The sequence below is a fragment of the Lemur catta genome, chromosome X (genome assembly GCF_020740605.2).
Source record: "Lemur catta isolate mLemCat1 chromosome X, mLemCat1.pri, whole genome shotgun sequence".
Taxonomy (NCBI): Eukaryota; Metazoa; Chordata; class Mammalia; order Primates; family Lemuridae; genus Lemur; species Lemur catta.
Window position 1 is genome coordinate 39,698,031 of NC_059155.1, and position 23,207 is coordinate 39,721,237.

Genomic DNA, 23,207 nt, shown 5'->3' on the forward strand with positions numbered 1-23,207 from the left:
TTTAAGGGCTTAAAGACGAAGTGAAATGAATTAGCTAAAGGTTTCCATGGAAATAGAGAATGGAAATTGTGGAAAAAGCCTACTAGGAGTTATAAGATTATTTTTAATGAATACAGTACCACTTTTTAATCTTGGAAATATGACCTATGCTTTTAACTAAAAGTTCATAAAAATATTTTGATCATTCATATTTTAATTTTTTCTTATTTTGTTTCTGAGTTGCATTAAATATGGGTTTATATAATCATAGCAATTGCATTACAGTGTTTGTTTTAAAATATGGGCTAATGCCAACTTTCAAATATATTGAGTACCAAGTATTGAATACCAAATGTAATGTTTAATTAGGTCAGTAATTTTTAATTCAGAACACATTCCTCACAGAAACAGTGTTATAAAGGGGTTTCATTCCTGAAATTACATTTATTTAAATCTGCGTAACATTTCATCTGGGCCTTCTGTTTTCCTTGTGCTCACTATTGTCTTCTTTCAAACAGCCTCTAGAAAAGTCTGATGAGTCAGTCTTGTGCATAAATTGAAAACCCAGCTCCTCATTCCATTGGAGGTAAATCTTAGAGTCTTTTAGGCCTTTCACATTTTGGTCCTGCCTACTGTTGCAGCCCTAATTACCATCAAATTTCTCTGCTTCAGGTTCCCCTACTCATGCCAGGTCTAGATTTCAAGTCTTTCAGAAACACAGTGCACTATTTGCCCTCTCTTTGCCTTTGCAGGTACTGTCCCCCTGTGTCCTAGATGGCCTTAACCTATTCTTGCTTTTTTTTTTTTTATTTCAGCTCATCATGGGGGTACAATATTCGTGCTTTTGAGCTTCAATCTGGTCTGGATGAAATATCTCTGAAGACTATCCTTTTTCCTTTATCCTTCTTCCAAGTTCATCAAGTAGCCTTCTGATTAGAATTTGGCTCCTTACAAAGATCTGCCTTCAGTGAAGGAATATGTGGGCCAAAGTCTAGACTTTCAAAGCTAAGAGTTTGCCCCAGGACTCTTGTAAATTCACCCTGATCAACATCACCTTGGTATCTCTCACAAGCTACCTTCATATTTTCCTCTTTTTCCACCTTGTCTTCCAAAATATTAGATTACTCTGTCCTTTGTCTTTTTCCCTCTTTGTTGTCAACATTTCATTTGCTTTATAAATGTGGAGATAATATGTATAAAGTATTTAGCATAGTGACTGGTACATAGTAAGTGTCCATAAAATGTTGGCTAACAAAAACAAAAACAAAAACAGCAACAATTGCAATAGCATCTTTCTTTATTTGTTGTGAAGAGACAATTTTGATACTTTAATAAACAATTATTAGCTTGCTTTAAAGGTTGTGTATATATTGGTAAATTATCTAAAGCCTCCAACTCTTTGGAATGGTAGAGACAAACAATTAAAATTCTTATAACTTATTATTAACACTTTAATGTATTTTGGTACATATAAAGTGTTTGGTGTGTTTTGGTATCATGTTGTTATAGAAGTTAATCAATTGTTACAGAAGTTAGGAAAACCTTGAATAATCATAATTCTGTGTTTTCCTGATATATCACTCTTTAAATAGTGTGTCAAAGGCCAAAGCACTTGTTTGGGAATGGAACTTTGTGTCTTAACCAGGTGATTCATATAAAAAATCCTTTTGTTTTAACATTAGTTTAAAAAGATGTTCTTGATGCTGGATTTTCTTCCTAAAGTGTCTAATTCCTGTTTACAAAGGTAGATCAACTTTTCAAGGTTGTTTGCATTTATCTTAAATTTTCATAACAAGATTGTTATTGGAAAAGCTAGTATGTAACTTATTTTGGACATATACATTTTATTTAAAAACACTTTAGCATGGGAACCTGAATAAAATACAATGCTGGTTATAGATCATCCGTATTTTATTAATGTAAAACAGGCTGTCTAAATATACATTAAACAGTACATATTGGGGTGGGGGGAGGGGATGGAGGTATGACTACATGGTGAGTGCCAGGTGCACTGTCTGGAGAATGGACATGCTTGAGGCTCTGACTCAGGGGGATGGGCGGGACATGGTCAATGTATATAACCTGAACTTATGTACCCCCATGAGAAGCTGAAATAAAACAAACAAACAAACAAACAAACAACAAAAAAAACAGTACATATTGTAATATAAGCAAATATGTCATCTCAATAGATATTTCTAAAATGATTTAGCTTGGTATTTAGTATAGATTTGCACTCAAAGAGAACTTAAGGAACAGGGATTTCATACATATTGATCTTTGAGTCTGGGACTCTAAAGTATTTTCTGTATTTTTGAATTTACAAGTGATGATTAGACTGTCCACCGCCAATTGTATGCTTAAAGGCCTTTATTTTACAGAAGATGTTGATTGTACAATGAAATTGTGCAACTTAAACCTCAATATTTTCTTTGTGCTATGCAAAATATATGTGCTATGACTATCTCTCCATACCAGTAGACAGATTTTTACACAGACTATAATGTGCATCCAGTCAGCCCAGAATAGCTGTTATCATCACCTTTTTAGTGAAAAATATAGCAGGTAGCTTCCACTTACTTTATTTTGGTTTAATTAAATTACATGCACATCTATTGAGTGCTTAAGCTATCCCAGGTTCTGATGAGGTCAAAGATGAACAAAACAATGTTGCTGTCCTCAAGATTTCACAATCAAGCAGGGGAGATTAGTAATTTGTAAAAAATATTCTAATGTCAGAAATAATATGCTAGAATGTACTTTTGAAATAACTATGAGCAAAATGATACAGAGGTTTGAAGGAGAGAGTATTTTAATCAGAGAAGGTTTTATAAAAGAGATAGTTCTTCAAGGGCAGACTGAGCATTTCAGGCAGTGATAACAGGAACAAAGGCACTGAGGGAGAAGATAAATATTTGTTGTACACAGGTTGAAAATCCCAAATCTGAAATATTCCAAAATCTGAAACTTTTTGAGCACTAACATGATGTCCAAAGGAAGTGTTCATTGGAACATTTTGGATTTCAGATTAGGGATGTTCAACCAGTAAGTATAGTGCAAATATTCCAAAATCCTAGAAAATACAAAATCTGAAACAATTCTGGTCCCAAGCATTTTAGATAAGGGATACTCAACCTGTACTACTCTGTGTCAGGTACTATCTTGAGGCTACATAAAGGTTTGCTCATTTAATCTACACAACTATTCTGTAATATGAATGGTACTGTTTCTATTTTGCAGGTAACACCAAGGCCCAGAGCTGGCAAACAAGTGACAGAGCTGTTATGGAATCCAGATCAGTCTGACATCAAAGGCCATGTTCTTTCCTCATAGAGGCAAGAGAAAGAACAATCTATCTGGGAAAAAGAAGGAGTAGAGTTACTTAGAATGTGGGATCTCTTAAATGTAGCAAAATGAACAGGATGATAAGTAGAGTTCATAAAGAACCAAAAGTATTTCCAGAGATATTAACAAGTATTCTGGACAATGTTCCACAGTCAAATATATATGGAAAACACTGCATGCTATATTCTAGAGCTGCCAAGTGTAGGTTGTATACCACTTAAATGGATATTATATATTAGGTTACAATGTGAATAATTACCTCTAGAGTTGTATAGTGCACAATCTGTACAACCACATGTTGCCCATCAGCTCTATTTTTTGGAGATTCACAAATGACATTAGCATGTGAAAGAGTTCAGAAAGTAACAAAATCCATTTAGTCCATTAAATTTCAAAATTACTTGACCACAGGGGGTAAAATCACTTTATTATCTATTAATATCTCATGAAATACCAGCATTCTATGAAACACAGCAAGGAAAGCACCAGATTAGCCAGTCATACTTGACAAGTCAGAATAAAATAGAGTGACTTGGCTATATAACCTTTGTCACAAAATTCTGCCAAAGGCACTCATGTATTAATCTAAATGATGTGGCTTCCATTTTATCATGGTGCACATTTTCCTTCCTTAATTCCCAGTTCTGCAGATCAGGGTTACCATGAGAAGAGTTTGTGTGTTGAAAACAGATTATAGGTGTGACAAGATATTTATTCCTTCAGTCCTGAGGTGGTCTTATGCGGTCTGGGGCAGCTGGAGTCCCTTAGCCAGTCACTTTACCCAAGTGTGCTATACAAATATCATTTTCTAGGTGTGCCATGATGTGGGAAAGGTTGGGAAACATTAATTTTGAAAATGACAGGAGGTGCTTGCTAAAAACTCCAGTCTAGGTTTATAAGGTAGAGAGGTTACTTTTTTCCCATTTTGTTTAGCAGTACAAGAAATATTAGTTGGTACAGCCAATGTTAGAAGAAAACAGCATTATTACAAAATATACGACAAGGAAAGAAGGATCGGATATTTGAAAATAATCTTTTTTGTCATTTTGCTTATCAAGTTGTGAACATCACATTAATCTGTTTTCCCGTCATGATTAAAATTTTTTGGGATAGCAGCAATTACTCATTTATGTGCAAATATCTGGAAGCTGAGCAATAACAGTAAAGGAGACATTCAGGATGAGGTGGCAGAATTCCTTAAATAGTCACACTTTGTTTCAATTGAAAAACTTTGTACAACTGAAAGAATGACAAAAATGCTATTGTTAAAAAGAGAAAAAAAAAACTTTAGAAAGTTATGAATGTCTAAAATTTCCTGCAGTTATTTTTGCAACGATTGATTCATATTCAGATTAGCTTCCTGCCAGATGGAAGAAACACACAGTAAATCAGCTTTTGCAGGAGAGAAATCAAAAAGAAGCATAAGCTACTATTTAAAGGGTTTTTTTCTTTTTTGCCATATTAACAGCACATTAACCCATAGGGAGTGTTACTGCAAAAAGCTAAACCATGGAGGCTACCATCCTATCCTTTAGGAAGAATAGTAAATATTTTTCAGCCCACTGGCTTGGGGAAAATTATCTACTCGGACTGAATACCCAAGAAAGTATTTCTGATTAATGATGGTCAAATCTCATGCATTCCAAAGCTGAAATACAAGGGTAAATGTATGAAAATTGAAGATAAATACCTCTTGCACCCAGTAAACCATTGTTCCATTGTGGTTGGTCCTGGGAAGGATGAGCCATACAGCTGATAAGATGGATGGATGTCCTTGGGAGTCTTCTAGCCTAGGTGTGTCATATTTGGGAGTGGTGCTGGTAGATTCCATGCAGTGCTGTTAAGGAACTACCCTTATTCTGGCCACGTGGGCCAAGGGTATAAGAGCACAATTGAATTACATTGTGCTAGTGCTAGAGACGAAGTTTCCTCTCTTGCACCAGGGGTCACACTTCCCACTCAATTCTCTCTTTCTCTTGGCTTCTGATCTTCAACTTGTTCTTGTCCTGAGGTCTTTGTCTCACCCATTTAATTCTTTACCCCTTTTGTTTGGCCTGGACCCAAGTTTTCCTTGTGATGATAATCTTTTCTCCACTGTAATTGAATAAACTATCTGTTCTGTGACCCTGTAGATTTGATCTATCCTCAAGTGCTCTCCCGCACCCACATACTCCATGGGGCTGGCTTTTCACTTGGCCTGTCTCAGCCTTGACAGGAAACTCTGCTGAGAATGGTAACAATTATCAAATGGCAACAATTTGTTCATTGAGCACCTACTGTGTGCCAATCCTTCTTTGGTCCTGTGAGAGAGGTATTATTATTATTCCATTTTTATAGCTGTGGAAGTCAGGCTCAGGTAATAGAGGAATCTGGTGAAAGATCACAGAACTTGTAATTGACAGAACTTGGCTTTGGATACAAATGGGTCTGAGTTCAAAGCCTGTGTTCTTAACTATTGTGCTATATCAGAGCCTCAAACTATAATGTGCCAATTAATCACCTGGGAATCTTCTTAAAATGCAGATTCTGATTCAGTAGGTCTGGGACTTGAGAATTTTCATTTCTAAGAAGCTCCAAGGAGATGCCAATTCTGCTGGTTTAGTGCACTAGACTTTGAGGAGCAAGGGACTGTATGGGATGTAGCATTTCAAGGAAACAGGTGCTTTAGAAATCTTTTCCACCTTAATTTCTAGAAGAGATGCTGCAAATCCACTGCCCCACATTTGAGCTTTTTTCATGGTAGATGAGAGATGAGAATTCTGGCTCTTCCAGACAATACCCCAAACCCTCATTTGTGAGTTCTTTCACACTTCTAGTCACTGTTGTAACTGCATTATGTACACTAATTCACTTAGTGTCTATAAGAATCTTATGCAAAAAGTCATACAGCTAGTAAGAGCAATGGAACTGGATTCGTACCTAAAGAATCTAACTCCAGAGCCCACACATAACAAATATGCTTTTCTTAAGAATAGCACAGTGGTGATCAGCTTGGGTCAATGGTTATGAAAGTGGGCTCTGATGCTAATTTTAATTCTGGATCCATTATTTCTTCAATGTGTGACCTTGGATATGTTCTTTAATCTTTCTGTGTTCATTTTACCTTTCCACCACTTCTGGTGTCTAGACAAGCATGCAAGGAGCTTGAAACTTGTCACTCCTTCCTAACAGCATGTAAGAAGATGAACAAACAGAAAAATCAACAACTTTTCTTAGATCTTAGATCTACCAGATTAGTGAGGTCGCAGGGTAAACAGCTGCCCCCCAAATTGGAGAGACAAACAGGTAGATACAGAGAACCACACCTTACCAGAGCAGAAACCCACACACAGAAACATACATAGGAACCAGTTCCAGAATAAGAAAACCTAAACTATAATTGATGAAATATTGGAGGCTCAGAGTAGACAAGCCTGAGAATTTAAAACTGCAGTCACAAGGACGCACCTACACTTTTGTGAGTTTTTAACTCTAGGAGCTCTACCAGGTGCTCATACTGAATAGCAAAAGGAACCATTCTGAAATACATCAAAGCATTCTGTTCCTCATGCAAGGCTACATACAGTATTTTGCTAGAGTCTAATGTGTTGTGGTTATTTCAGAGGCTAACCTACCTAGGCGTAGGGAAATTTCTAACTCCCGCTCCCTCTAGCTTTCCATGTAGGGGAAGGGAGATACACAACTCCAGCCCACTCTAGCCATTCTATCCTACCTAAGGGGTAAAACAGCTGAGAAGCACGGTGAAGTACATAGCTCAGGGCCACAGGTTCACCAAAAGACTAAAACCTAATCATAGAACTATAGAACACTTCATCCTCCCCACCACCACAAACACACCTTACTACTATGTTACTAAGGGGCTTATTTACTGCACTTCCTTTTCCCAGTATAGTATGTCCACTCTTCAGCAAAATATTGCAATGATACTAAAAGGCAAAACATGCAGTTTGAAGAAACTGAACAAGCATAAGAACCAGAGTCAAATATGGCAGGAATGGTGGCATTATCAGACCAGGAATTTTTTAAATCATAATTGTGATACTGAGGGCTTTAATGGAAAAAGTTATACAGCATGCAAGAACAAATAGATAATGTAAGCAGAGAGATGGAAATTCTAAGAAAGAATAAAAAAATGCTAGAGATAAAAAACACTGAAACAGAAGTTAAGAATTCCTGTGATAGGCTTCTTACTAGACTGGACACAGCTGAGTAAAGAATCTCTGAGCTTGAGGATATGAAACAGAAACTTCTAAAACTGAAAAGAAAAAAATAAAAAATACTGAAGAAAACCCTCAGAACAGAATATCCAAGAACTATGGGACAACTACAAAAGGTATAGCATGCACATAATGGGAATATTGGAAGGAAAATTAAAAGAAAAAAGAGCAGAGAAAATATTTGAAGTACCAATGACTGAGAATTTCCCCAAATTAATGTCAGACACCAAATCACATATCCAGTAAGCTCAGAGAAGTAAGCAGGATAAATACAAAAAAAATTTACACCTAAGCATATCATTTTCAAACTGCAGAAAATCAAAGATAAGAAAAAAAAATCTTGAAACAAGCCAGAGAAATAAAAACACTTTACCTACATAGAAACAAAGGTAAGAATTGCATCTGACTTCTCCTCAGAAACCATGCAAACAAGAAGAGAGTGGAGTGAAATATTTAAAGTATTGATAGGAAAAAGCCTCACCAACCTAGAGTTTTGTACCCTGTGAAATTGTCCTTCACAAGTGAAGGAGAAATAAAGATTTTCTTAAAGAAACAAAATTGAGGGAATGTGTTTCCAGCAGACCTGCCTTACACTAAATGTTAAAAGGAGTTATTCAGAGAGAAGAAAAATAATATAGATCAGACACTCAGATCCCCATAAAGAAAGGCAGAACATTAGAGAATAAATAAAAAGTAAAATAAAAGCTTTTATTTTTTCTTATTCTTAATTTATATAACAGATAACAGTTTGTTCAAAATAATAATAGCAACAATGTATTCAATTATATATGCTTATGTGTAGGTGAAATAAATGATAGCAATATTACAATGGACAGGAGAGAAGAATTAGGAATATTTTGTTATTATAAGGTAGTTGTACTATACCGATCAAGTGATATAGTGTTATTTGAGAGTGGACCTGGATTAGTTGTAAATATATATTGCAAACTTTAGGGAAACCACTAAAAAAAGTTTAAAAAGAAATATAATTTGTATGTTAAGAAAGGAGAGAAAATGGAATCATTTAAATGTGCAGTTAAAACTGCAAAAGGCAGAAAAAGTGTGTAAGACAAAAATAGTAACAAAGAACATGGGCAACAAATAGAAAATAGTAACAAATGTGGTAAATGTTATCCAACTGTATCAATAATCACTCTAAATGTCAATGATGTAAATATTAACATATCAATTAAAAGGCAGAGCTTGTCATAGTGGATCAAAAACCAAAACCCAACCATGTGCTATTTACAAGAAACCCACTTGAAATATAAACATACAGGTTAAAAGTAAAGGGATGTAGAAAGATACATGATACTACAAAAGTGTGAGTATCTCTACTAATTTCAGACAGAGCAGACTATAGAGCAAGGAAAGTTATGGATAAACAGGGGCATTACATAATGATAAAGGAGTTAATTCTCCAAGAAGACATAACAGTCTATTCTGGTCTGAATGTTTGTGACCCGCCTTATATTCATATGTTAAAATTCTAATCCCAAAGGTGAGGGTATTAGAAAGTGGGGTCTTTGGTGGGTGACTAGATCAGGAGGGCTGAGCCATCATAAATGGTTATTAGTGCCCTTATAAAGGAGACCCCAGTAGCATTCCTCCCTCCTTCCACCATGTGAGGATATAGCTAAAAGATAGCTGTCAACAAATTAAGAAGTGGCCCTCACCAGACACTGAATTTGCTACTGCCTTGATCTTGGAACCGTTCCCAGATTCCAGAACTATGAGAAATTAATTTCTGTGTATAAGCTATTCAGTTTAGAAGTGTTTTGTTATAGCAGCCTGAATGAACTAAGACATAATACTTAATGTGTAGGCATCTAACAAGGGAACAGCAAAATACATGAGTGAAAGAGCTACAAGGAGAAATAGATGAATCTAATGTTATAGTCAGAGACATCTTTCCTTTCTGTAAAAGAGGAATAATACTAGTGCCTACCCAATAGGACTTGTGTGAGGATTCAATGAGTTAACATATGTAAGACCCTTAGAATAGTGCCTGATATGTTCTAAGAGCTTGAAAAATGCTGGCCATTATTATTATTATTACTATTACTATTATTATTATTATTACAGTCTACTCAGACCATTATTATTTTCTCTGTTTGACACACAGATCACTATGCTAATCTATCATCTTTGCTTCTCTTCTGAAAACCTAGTAGAGAGGGAGGGAGAGGAATATAGAGATATTATTTTTAAAAGATAGCTCACAGAGAAAAGCCATTTATTCTTCCACCACTACCCTAGACATAGCCTCTGCTGAACTGAAGGAAGAAAGAAAATTGCTGAGAGAAGAGATCAATAAAAATTATTCGAACTCACATTCTTCCCTTGCTGTTTGCATTCATCCCTTAGGCTGGCCATATGGCAAGATTTAGGATACGGAGGAAATAGATCCTTCCCTGGTCCCTCACTCATGTTGCCCTTCGTCCAGCCTTGGCAGAAACACTGCAGAGCAGTAGGTGAAGTGACACATGGATTAACAAGGAAATTGGACAGAGGATAAAGATACATTTGAAGCAATAAATGTGAAAAAGAAGATGGGGACAATATACATTTATTTATAATAAAGGCCAGTAGACAGTAATTTGCTACTCTTAGGGGAAACAAAATTCAAGTCTGGAGGAAGCCTGTTTTAATGAATTTATTTAATTTTGTTCTTTAATTCCTGTGCATGAGGGTACATAATAAAGTGTGGATCGCAGTGCCCTTGTGACAAGAAGTAGGGAGGAGCTAACACTTATTGAGCACCTATTATGGGAAAGGTGCCTAAGTTTAGACATCCCCTGAATAAACCAGCAAGGTAGATCTTGTCCATTTTTTACATGAGGAGACTGAGATACATTAAGGTTTAAGTCAACTGCTGAAGTACACATAGCAAGTAAATTGCTTACCTGGGATTCAAACTTAAACCTGTCTGATTCCAAAGACTTTGATCTCATACTACCTTCATTTAAAAAATACTTGTGTACCCAAAAGAGGAATTTGGAGTTCCCCTAAGAGACAATGTGTGATATAAATTGTACTTCTACATGACCAGCCTTAGAATATAAGTTTTGGTTCCTGGTGCCTGGAGACTTCTGTGCTTGTTAGAGGTCATCTCCATCCAGAACTCTTCAGGAATGTCAGGTTGACTCGTCTGAGACCATGCAGGGAGGTGTAGCAAGAAGAACATGGAGTTGGAATCAGATAGTCCTGGGTTCCAGTCTTAGTTTCATAATTTCTTTGTCCATAACTTTGGGCAAGTTTCTTAGGCTCTCTGAGCTTCAATTTCCTCCTTATTATTCTCTTTTCTACCTCCTTTCTTCCTAATCTCATTTGGGATAAATAAGAGACATCTTTCTTTTTATCTTTGGCCAATTCCTTTGTGTGAGTTAAATATTGCCACAATAATTATGTGTAACAATCCTTCTCCAAACTCTGTGGCTTACAGTTATAAATTATTTTCATGAATCTGTGGTTTGGCTAGGTGTCTCTGCTTCAATGCTATAACAGGTGGGAATATTTTAATCCAGATGTTTCTTTCCTGGGCTCAGGTTGAAGGGTGAACAGCTACCGCAGGGACATTCTTCTCATGGTCATTACGGAGGCATGAGAGGGCAAGCAGAAGCATGTGAGTTTTCTTAAGTTGTAGGTTAAGAACTGATGTACTGTTACTTCTGCCCCATTCCATTGGCAAATGCAAGTCACGAGGCCAAGCCCAAAATTGTGGGAAGGCAATGCACATTTTCTGCTCATCAGTGGCATGGCAAAAGTGTGGATGCAAGGAAGGGTGAAGAATTGGGGTTAACGAGTCAATCTGTTATTGAAACTATTTGAAATTTTCTTTATCCTTCTCAGGCTTACTATTCTACTTCATCAGTAATGAAATTCTTCAATTTCCTGACTTCCTACTTGTGAGCTTTCTGTATCCACACTTACTACCCATTTTCTCTTTTCTTTCAGTTTCAGATTAAGATATGTCATTCAAACTGTGCTTTGAATTGCATCCCCTTCTTAGTTCTCTGGGATAATTATCAATTATCTCCTCTTTCCTATATAATCAACTTATCTGTTTTCTCCATCTTTTAAAATATCAAAGGTTTCCCACTCCTAAACAAAAAAAAACTAAAAGACAAGAAAATTCATGTGACCCAACATCTTCCCTCAAACAACACTCCTACACATCTCTATCTCTTCTCAGACAATCTTCTAGAAAGTTATTCCATTTTCCTAAATTTTATTTGTTCCTCAACATATTTAAATATGGCATCTACACCCATCACTCTGCTGACAATGTTCTCTCAAATATCACTGTAGATCATGCCTTTCCTGAAATGCTCTTCCCTTGTCTTACATGATTTTACACTCTTCCTGTGCTCCTCTTACATCGTTGTATGCTCTTTCGCAATTTCTTTCACTGATTTTTCTCCCTTGCCTGCTTTTTAAAATGTTGTTTCCTGGGGTGTGCCATGGTTTTCATCTTATTCGTCACCTTTTCCACAAATTATCTAAGCATTTCCCTGGTTTTAACTATGTGTTAATACTTACAAAGATGTTTATTCTATTTTAAGGTCTTTTCCTAACCTCCAGGTATCTCCAAATAGATATTACACAGGTAAGTAAAACCCAACCTACTTCATTATAAATTCACTAACTACTACACCACACACGCTAATTATTTTACTTTATATAGGGTTAATATTGTCAGCTATTCTTGCTCCGTCTTCCAAGCCAAACCTGATATTTACACTGGCTTCCTCTTTTTCATTTCTACATCTACCCATTCACCAAGTTAGATGGAATTGAATCAGTCCTTCATTATCACTGGCATAGTTTAGGTCCTTGTCATTTTTGTTTTGTTTCTTTATTGTCATTTTTTTGACAGGGACCACTTCAGTAACTTCCAAATTGGTGCCTTTCTCTTTGCTTTTTAGGGGTAACATTTTTAAAATCAAGTGCCTGCCACACTACTTAACACACACACCTTAGATGCTCACTGAGTTTCATCTCCCCTACCCACCACCTCATCCTTAAGGCAAATCCATAGCAGTGGGCTTGGCACAAAATGAAACTCAGTGAGTTGATTCTTCTTTTAACAAAGTTTTTTTATTTAACCTTAACATTATAAAATATAAGGATTTATTCTCTTAAAATACTTATGTTTCTACTTCAACATGGTTTCCATCTTCAAGTTCACCTAATTACCCAAGATGCTACAAAAGCATCTCTATTTTGTTGTAGCCAATTGGTTGAATCAACTCCCTTCAAACAAACATCAAGGATGTTTTATACAGTGTATTCTTTTACATTTCATTGGGTAGATTTCAATCACGCCAGCTGCAAGGCAGTCTGGGAAGTGTTTTAATTTTGAGTGATGATGTACTCAACTTGCAAGCGGGGTTCTATGACTAAGCAAGGAGAAGAGAAGAAGTATTGAGAAACAACAAGCAATCTCTGTATGCTCAGCAACTATCATGTTATCTGCCCTATTGGCAGTATCCAGTAAATGTTCATGGATTGAAGATTTCTTAGTGTACTTTCGTAAAATAACTGACCCCTATTTGCCTTACATGTCTTTGACTGGCCAGTCTTTCCTTTTAGACTTTTGGATCTGACCTGTCTTCAACCTGTTGCTACTTATGAAGCCTTGGCTTACTCTGCAGAAGAGTTTGTTTTTAACTGAAAATTAGTCTTGTTTCTGGCATCTCTGGTCTTCCATTTATTTTTTTTCACCTTGTGTCTTTTCCACGGACCTCAAAGTACTCAGTTTTTTTCATCTCTCTTTCTCTACTTAATCCTACTCTAAGGATAGGCTATGATGAACACCATCAGGATGATTAAGCTTACAACATGATTAGTGTTTTAATAGGCTCCAGAACTTTAAACTAAAATAGAAATTCTCCAATAGCAGAATTTTAGGACTAAGTAATTGGATAATGGAAGTATTTGTGGATGGTGCTAGGGCTACCCTGAAATCATAGCCATTTCTCTGGCTTGCTCTCATCCTCTGGATGGTTCTGTATCTTGTTATGGGGTTACTGCTATAAACAGTGATTGTTCAACAGTTTTTTCTTCTGTTTGGAAATGCAAGGTAGATTGTAGTGGTAGCTCAAGTGCCTTCTGCAATTGAGTTCAAATAGAATTCAGTTTCCTCCAGTGGCTCTCCAATTCTTATTTTAATTAGTTATTTCCTACTCATATCACTGTTGGTAGATTACAATAAAAATATCGTGTTGAAAATAAGTTTTGAGAAAAATTGGAGTCTGAAGGTGAATATTATTGTAAATCTGGGCTAAATTTGAATTAATTTGTAAAATGATAATGTTAGGACAGCAGCACCAATTCTGAATATATAATCATGAAATTCAATGACCTTGAACAAAGATGATGTTAGAAAAAATTAAGTTACATGAAGAAATAATAATGACTACCAGATAAAATCCATAAGAGACATGCTGCTAATTTTGACTACTCATTTAAAATTTGAAATGACAGCACATAACATGGTCATCTTCATTTTCTCAAATGAAAGAATAATTGAGAAACTAGATTGATTTATAATGCATGTTGAAATCATGGCTAATAGGCTGCTTATATTGTTTTCTTAGAAATCAAGAGAAGAGATCTCCCCTTTATGCTGTATATTTAAAAGAATTTGTGCTGCTGTCTGTTCTGTCTGCTTTTTCCATTAAGTTTTCATGAAAGCCTTTTGTTTTGTTCCATCTCAGCCCCTTCCTGTTGGCAGAGGTGAAAAAGAGAGTCTTTGTTTAAGAAAAAAGACTACATGAAAGAGATTCTGGATGCAGTACTAGATAAAATGTATCCTTAGGCTGCTTCCTTTTGTTCAAAATGACTGATGAAGTATTAATTTCAGATTTAAATAGTCTGAATTGCCCTTATCTGGAGATAAACCCTCAAAGTGAAGAAGTTTCCAGGAAAAATACTCAAATGCTAATGTATTCAAAGACATAGACTTGATGCTGGCATAATTTTATATTTCAGCCAGCCAGACATGAATTGGAATCTCAATACTGCTACTTACTTGAACTGATTTGGGGCAAATCTTTAATCCTGTTTCCCCATTTGTGATATAAAAATTGTATGATTTAACTTATGGGGACATTCTGATGGTTAAATAATATTTATGTAAAAGTATAGGTATGCTGTAAATGCTAACTCCCTTAATGCTCCATCTTCGACTAGGCCCTCCTTTCCTCACAGGTAAGCAATATTACTGGTATCTAAACAAATGAATGAGATCTTATATAGTTAAATGCATGTTATCCACTTCAAAGTAGGTCTGTTGGGAAACTGCTCACTTTCTAATGATGTTTCCAACATTCAAATTATATCTTTAGCTGCTCTTTGAGAATTCATTTCAAGTCAGTCTCTGCACAAGTAAACCAGTTTCATTACTTCAAAACTAATACATGGCGAGTGCCAGGCGCACTGTCTGGAGAGTGGGAGCGGACGCGCTTGGGACTCTGACTCGGGGGGATGGGCGGGACAGGGACAATGTATATGATCTGAACTTATGCACCCCCATGATGAGCTGAAATAAAAAAAAATATTGTAAAAAAAAAAAAAAAAAAAAAAAAAAAAAACTATAATATTTTTAGCAAGAAACAGAGAATAAAAATTATGTAACCAAGTTTCCTTGCCTACTTTACATAGTTTTTGTGTGTATATTTCTATCCCTTTTCCTTTTCTTGGACTCCAAAGATACTGCATTATAAGAATTGATATTGTCCCCAACTCATTATTACTGTTCATTATTTTCAGCCTTTTTTTTCCTTCTTCATGCTTTGGTTTGGGCAGTTTCTATTGCTACGCCTTCTGGTTTACTGATCTTTCTGTAGTTTCTAAGCCATTATCAATGCTGTACAGTGTATTTTTCATTTCTGGAATTTCCATTTGGTTCTAATTTATAGTTTTAATATGTCTCTACTACTCTCAAAGGCATAGAATTATCTATATAATCTATTGTTATAGCTTAATAATTAGTTACATATTGTTTTGTATTATTCTTTGAGTTTCCTACTCTTCTTTGAGTTAATTGTTTTACCAAGAGAGCCTTTTAGACCTCTCAGCCACAATAAAAGGTGACCTAGTATCTTTTGTAACAACCTGGATGGAACTGGAGACCATTCTTCTTAGTGAAGTAACCAAAGAATGGAAAAACAAATGCCACATGCACTCAATACTAAATTGGAACCAATTGTTCAACATTTATGTGTAGATATGGAAATAAAACTCAATGGAAATCAAACAGGTGGGAGGGAGGAGAAGGGGATAGGTAAATTCACATGTAACGGGTACGATGCACACGATCTGGGTGAAGGACACACATAACTTTGACTCAAACTGTACAAAATCAAATTATGTAACCAAAATATGTGTACCCCCATAAAATTTTGAAAAAAAATCCTCCCAAGCACTACTACTGCTTCTTCATAACACTCATGAGTACTATAATAATACATCTCTGGGGGCAATTTAATTAATGTCCGTTTTGTGTAGACTACATGTTCCATGTGGGTAGGGAACCATGTGTATTTTTGACCAGTGATATATCTTTAGTATTTAGTACATTGTAGTGCCTGGCATGTTGTTGTCATTCAAATATTTCAGCAATGCTTCCAGAAAGCTGAAAGACCTAAGGATGTATACTCAAATGTCCATTTTAAGCCTTCAGATTTAAAACAAAGCTCCAGAGTTAATGGTGAATAACCTCACATACGATAATCATGATCAATGTGGATCATGAAGTCTGTTTTTGTAACTTTTCAAAGGTTGAAAACTGTAATTTATAAAAGTCCTATGAGGCATATATCCAATTTATTTACTGATTTTGCTGTCTGTGAAGTACATTCCTCTCAATTAAAAAAGCAGAGAGCCATAGCATATCGTATAATGTATGAATAATCACACTTTCAGGTAGTCTTTTAGGAATATACGATATCCTAACTTCCTCTCATTTTACACTGACAAAAATAAAACTTTCTGCTCAAGAAATCAAAAAAGGTATTATTCCACCTAATTAGTTTTTGCTTTAGTTGACCAGGCCAAGGCCTAGACTATAGGAGTTGCTAGTAAAGAACATTTTTATTGTGATGTACAATGCCATTACCACCACTAGCATCACCACCACCCCACCAGCGCTTCTGTATTTATGCTGAACATCTGTTAATGTTCAGGTCAGGACTGTACCCATATATACTACCTTAAATCATTAGAACATTCCTACCTAGTTGATATTATTAACATTATATCTATTTTTGTAGTTATGGACAATGAGACTTAAGAGTGACTAGTAACTTATTCAAGATCACACAGCTAGTAAGTGTCTAAGTTGGTATTTAGATCGGTGACTAGGATCAGAAGGATTGGCTTTTATTTTACTGTGGTAACATACACATAACATAAAATTTGCCATTATAACCATTTTAAATTGTAAAATTTAGTGATAATATTTAGTATATTACAATGTTGTATAACCACTATGTAGTTCCAGAACATATTCATCACCCTAAAAGGAAACCCTATATCCATTAAACAGTAATTCCTCATTTCCCCCAAATTATTTTTGAGTATTGATTTTGTACCCTGCAATCTCCTTTATTTATTTGTTTTAATACTTTTGGTGAATTTTAAAGGACTATCTATATACAAGATTATGTCATCTATGAAGAGAGATTGCTTTACTTCATCCTTTTCAATTTGGACGTATTTGTTTTTGTTTCTTGCCTGATTACTCTGGCTAGAACTAGGAATACAAAGTTTAATAGCAGTGGCAAAAGTGGGCATCCTTGTCTCATACCTGATCTTAGGGGAAATGCTTTCAGTATTTCACTGTTGAGTATGATATTAGATGTGAGTTGTCCACAGATGTCCTTTATCATGTTGGAAAACTTCCCTTTATTCCTAATGTGCTGAGTGGCTTTTTTTTAAACTCATGAAAGGATGCTGTACTTTGTCAAATGTTTTCTCTGCATCAGTTGAGAAAATCACCTGTGTGGGTTTTTTTTTTCATTTATTCAATTAGTATGGTTTATTACATTAATTGATTTTCATATTTTGAACCTCACTTTCATTCTTGGGCTAAATCCCACTTGATCATGTTGCATGATCCTTTTAACATGCTGCATATTTTGGTTTGCTAGTATTTTGTTGAGGAAATTTGCATTTTCATTCATAAAGGATATTAGCCTATTGTCTTTTAATGTGGTGTCATTGTCTGCTTTAGTATGAGAATAGTGATGGCTTAATAGAACGAGTAGGAAGTGTTCTTTTCTATTTCTGGAAGAGTTTGAGAAGGATTGGTGTTAATACTTTAAAATTTGGTAGAATATTCATCAATAAATCTATCTAGTCGTGGGCTTTTTTTCTTGTGTTGCTTCTTCTCTTTACCTATTGTAGATCTATTCAAATTTTCTATTTCTTGTTGAGTTGATTTTGATAAGTTGTATGTTCTAAGATTTTGAGCCTTCTCACTTTTTGTATTAGACAGTCTTGGCAATGGTTTATCAATTTTGTTAATCTTTCCTATGAACAAACTTTTGGTTTCATTAATTATCTCTATTATATTTCTATTTTTTATTTCCTTAATCATTGTCCTAATCTTTATTATTGCCTCCCTTCTGCATTTATTTGGTTTAGTTTGTACTTTTTATAGTTTCTTAAAGAATAGTGAAGTTATTGACTTGAGATCTTTATTTTTTGAATATATGCATTTATACCTATAAATTTCCCTCTGTGCACTGCTTTCACTATACCCCATAAACTTTGTATGTTGTGTTTCCATTTTTATATGTCTCAAAATATTTTCTAATGTATATTGTGATTTCTACTTTGGCCCATTGATTATTTAAGAAGGTGTTTAATTTCCCTATTTTTGAATTTTCTGCTTTTCGTTCTGTTATTGAGAAGATGTTTTGTGTGATTTTAGTTATTTTTAATTTCAGAATATTATAGGGGTACAAATATTTTGGTTACATATAATGCCTTTGCCTGACCCAAGCCAAAGCTACAAGGTTGTCCTTCCCCGACACAGTGTATCCGGATCCATTAGTTGTGAGTTTACCCCACCACCACCCCCTCCAACCTGACTGTCACCCAGTGAATATTTCTTCCATGTGAGCACCTTAGTGTGATCAGTTAGTACCAATTTGATGGCAAATACATGTGGTGCTTGTTTTTTCATTCTTGTGATACCTCACTTTGAAGGATGTGCTCCAGCTCTATCCAGGATAATACAAGAGGTGCTAGTTCACCATTGTTTTTTGTAGCTGAGTAGTATTCCATGGTATATATATGCCACATTTTAGTAATCCACTCATGTATTGATGGGCACTTGGATTGTTTCCACATCTTTGCAATTGTGAATTGTGCTGTCATAAACATTTGAGTGCAGATGTCTTTATTATAGAATGTCTTTCTTTTCCTTTGGGTAGATGCCTAGTAGTGGGATCATTTGATCAAATGGTATTTCTATTTTTAGCTCTTTGAGATATCTCCAAATTATTTTCCATAGGCGTTGTACTAATTTGCAGTCCCACCAGCAGTGTAAGAGTGTTCTAATCTCTCCACATCCACACCAGCATTTGTTGTTTTGGGACTTATTGATAAAGGCTGTTCTCACTGGAGTTAGGTGATATCTCATTGTGGTTTTGATTTGCATTTCCCTAATGATTAGACATGTTGAGAATTTTTTTATATGTTTGCTGGCCATTATCATGTCTTCTTTTGAAACGTTTCTGTTCATGTCCTTTTCCCATTTATTGACAGGGTTGTTTGATTTTTTTCTTGTTAATTTTCTTAAGTTCTATATAGATTCTTGTTATCAGCCCTTTATCAGATGTGTAGAATGCAAATATTTTCTCCTGTTCTGTAGATTTTCTGTTCACTCTAATGATAGTTTCCTTGGTTGTGCAGAAGCTTTTTAATTTGATCAGGTCCCATTTATTTATTTTTGTTGCTGCTGTGATTGCCTTGGGGGTCTTCTTCATAAATTCTTTGCCTAGGCCAATGTGTATAAGAGTTTTCCCAACATTTTCTTATAGAATTTTTATAGTTTCATGCCTTAGGTTTAAGTCATTTATCCATCGTGAGTTGATTTTTGTGAGAGGGTGAGAGGTGCGGGTCCTGTTTCAGTGTTTTTACCTATGGCTATCCAATTTTCCAAGCACCATTTATTGAATAAGGATTCTTTTCTCCAAGTGTATATTTTTGTCTGCTTTGTCGAAGATTAGATGACGATATGAGGATGGTTTTATATCTGGGTTCTCAGTCCTGTTACAAAGGTCTGTCTCTGTTTTTGTCCCAGTACCATGCTGTTTTGGTTACTATAGCCTTGTAGTAAAGCTTGAAGTCTGGTAGGCTGATGCCTCCCAATTTGTCCTTTTCGCTTAAGATTGCTTTGGCTATATGAGATCTTCTCTGGTTCCATACAAATTGATTTCAACTTTTTAAAAATTATTAAGACTTCTTTTGTGGCCTAACATATAGTATATCCTGGAGAATGTTCTTCATGCATTTGAGAAAAATATGTATTCTTGGGTTGGGTGGAGAGTCCTGCATATTTCTTTTAAGTCTAATTAGTTTATAGTGTTGTTCAAATTCTCCGTTTCCTTATTGGTCTTCTATCTAGTTGTTCTATCCATTATTGAAAGTGGAGTATTGATGTCTCCATGTATTATTGTAGAGTTATCTATTTCTCCTTTTCAATTGTCATTTTCCCTAATATATTAATAGTTTTGAGTTTGTTGTTACAGTGTATATATTTATGATTGTTATATCTCCTTGATGAATTGATCCTTTTATCAATAGCTAATGCCCTTTTTTGTCTCATTATAATTTTGGACTTAAATCTCATTTTATCTGATATCAGTATATCCACTTCATCTCTCCTTTGGATACTATCTTTCATTTGGAAACATCTTTTATTTCTTTTACTTTCAACTTATTTAAGTCTTTGGATCTAAAGTGAGCATCTTGTAGACAGTATGTAGATAGACTATTTTAAAATCTATTTTCTAAATCTGTCTTTTAATTAGAGAATATATTTATGTGTATATTTAAAGTAATTACTGATAAGTAAGGACATACTTCTTCCATTTTGGTATTTGTTTACTGTACATCTTTTATCCTTTTTGTTCTTCAATTCCTCTATTATTGCTTTCTTTTGTGTTTAATTGATTTTTGTAGTGTACCATTTTGATTTTATTCTCATTTCCTGTTCTGTATACTTTTGCTTATTTTCTTAGTGGTTATATTGTGAATTACAATAAAAATATTAAAGTTGTAACAACGTAGTTTGAGTTATTACCAATGTAGCATCAATATTATACAAAACTCTGCTTCTGTCCATCTCCATCTCTCATCCTTTGTATTCTTTTTACAGATTACATATTTGTACATAATGTGCACATTAACATAGATTTATAAGTATTACTTTAAGCATTTGTCTTTTTAGGCACATAGGAAATGAATAGAGGAGTTGCAAACCAAAAATATGATAATACTGGCATTTACATTTAACTATATAGTTACCTTTACCAGTGTTCTTTATTTCTTCATATGGCTTTGAGTTACTGTCTATTATCCTTTCATTTCAGCCTAAAGAACTCCGTTTAGCATTTGTTTTCTAGCAAGGTCCTACTAGTAATGAATTCCCTCAGCTTTTGTTTAACTGAGGATATATTAATTCCTCCTTCATTTTTGAAGGATAGTTTTGATCAAAATAGAATTTTTGAATGACAGTTTTCTTTCAGCACTTTACATATATCATGCCACTACCTTCTGGCCTCTATGGTTTCAATTGAGAAATTAGCTATTAATTTTTTGTTGAGTATCCTTTTTGTATTTGTCAGAGTTTTCCAGAGAAACAGAGCCAATAGGTTGAGAGAACAAAGAGATGTATTATAAAAAAATTTGTTCACATGATTACAGAGGCTGAGAAATCCAAAGATCTGTGGTTGGCAAGCTCTAGACCCAGGAGAGCTGATGTTATAGTTCCAGACTGAATCTGAAGGTCTGAGAACCAGAAGACACAATGATTTTGTTTCAATCTGAGTCCACAGAGATGGAGTCCACAGGAGAGCTGATGCCTTAAGTTTCAGTCTGAGAGCCAGCAGACTGAAGTTGATATTTCAATTTGAGTCTGAAGGCAGCAAAAGACTTATGTTCCAGCTCATGCAGTCAGGCAGGAGGAATTCCCTCTTACTCACAGAAGGGTCAACCTTTTTGTTCTATTCAGGCCTTCAAGTGATTAGATGAGCGACACCCACATTAGGGAGGGCAATCTGCTTTTTTCAGTCTACTGATTCAGATGTTAATCTTATCCAAAAATATCCTGAGGGATAGCTCCAGAATAATGTGTGACCAAATATCAGGGTAGCTCATGACCCCATCAAGCTGGCATATTAAAATTAACATTTAAAAGTCCTCCTTCTGTCAATGTGGCACCCATAGGCATCTCCTTAAGCCATATTAATCTTCAAATAAAGATAATAATAATGTCATAATTCCACCTAACCTGATACAGCTCTCCTGAATACAACTAAAAATGTACTAATCCCTTTTCCTGAAGAGGAGAGAAAGTACTTGAGTGATGTTTACTCTTCTCCTTGATACCTCATAACTTAAATATTATGATGTAAAATCAACAATAGTTAAATGCTGTTATATGAAGTCTATAAATCTTATGTTACCTGATAAGGGAATAGGAAAGGGAAGAAAACAAATATATTTGCTATAAATATAAATGTATTCATAATAAAATAAGTAGGAAATATTCATAGCAATTTTAGTCTTCATGTCTGTAGTTAGTATGAGTACTTAATCAGAAGCAATGCTGTGCGGTATAACATGATGATTGATATTGCATTCTATAAGTCCATTGACGGTAATTTGGGCAGAAGCACTGTGTGTAGGGAAGGCAAATCCACATTCAGATTATATATTCCAATAAGAACAGGAGACTTTCCCTTCCATGATGGGAGTGGTCCAATGTAATCAACCTGCCACCAGATAGCTGGCCGATCACCCTGGGGAATGGTGCCATATCAGGGGCTCAGTGTTGGTTTCTACTACTGGCAGATTGGGCACCCAGCAGTGGCCATAATTAGGTCAGCCTTGGTGAGTGGAAGTCCATGTTGCTGAGCCCATGCATAACTTCTATCCCTCCCACCATAGCCACTTTGCTTATGAGCCTATTGGGCAATGATAGGGTTGGCTGTGAATAGAGGCTGAGTGGTATTTACAGAACTGGTCATTCTATCCATTTGATTATTAAAAAACTCCTCTGTCAAGGTAATCGTTTAGTGAGTACTCATGGAGGACACAAATATCTTCAGTGTTTTTGCCCATTCAGGGAAGTCTGCCCATATGCCTCTTCCTTGTCACCAATTTTCCAATCATATTCCTTCCAAATTCCTGACCATCTAGCCAAACCATTGGCCACACCCCATGAGTTGGTACCTAATCATGCATCTGGCCATTTCCTCTTCCAAGAAAAGTGAATAACTAGGTGCATTGCTCAAAATTATGTCCATGATGAGGATTTCCCTTTATCACTGCTTCTCAAGGATGTCCCAGAAAGGACTGTTTTTTTTCAATATCTTGTATATATAAATTTCAGCATGTCATCAGTTTGGGAGCTTTCCAACCATT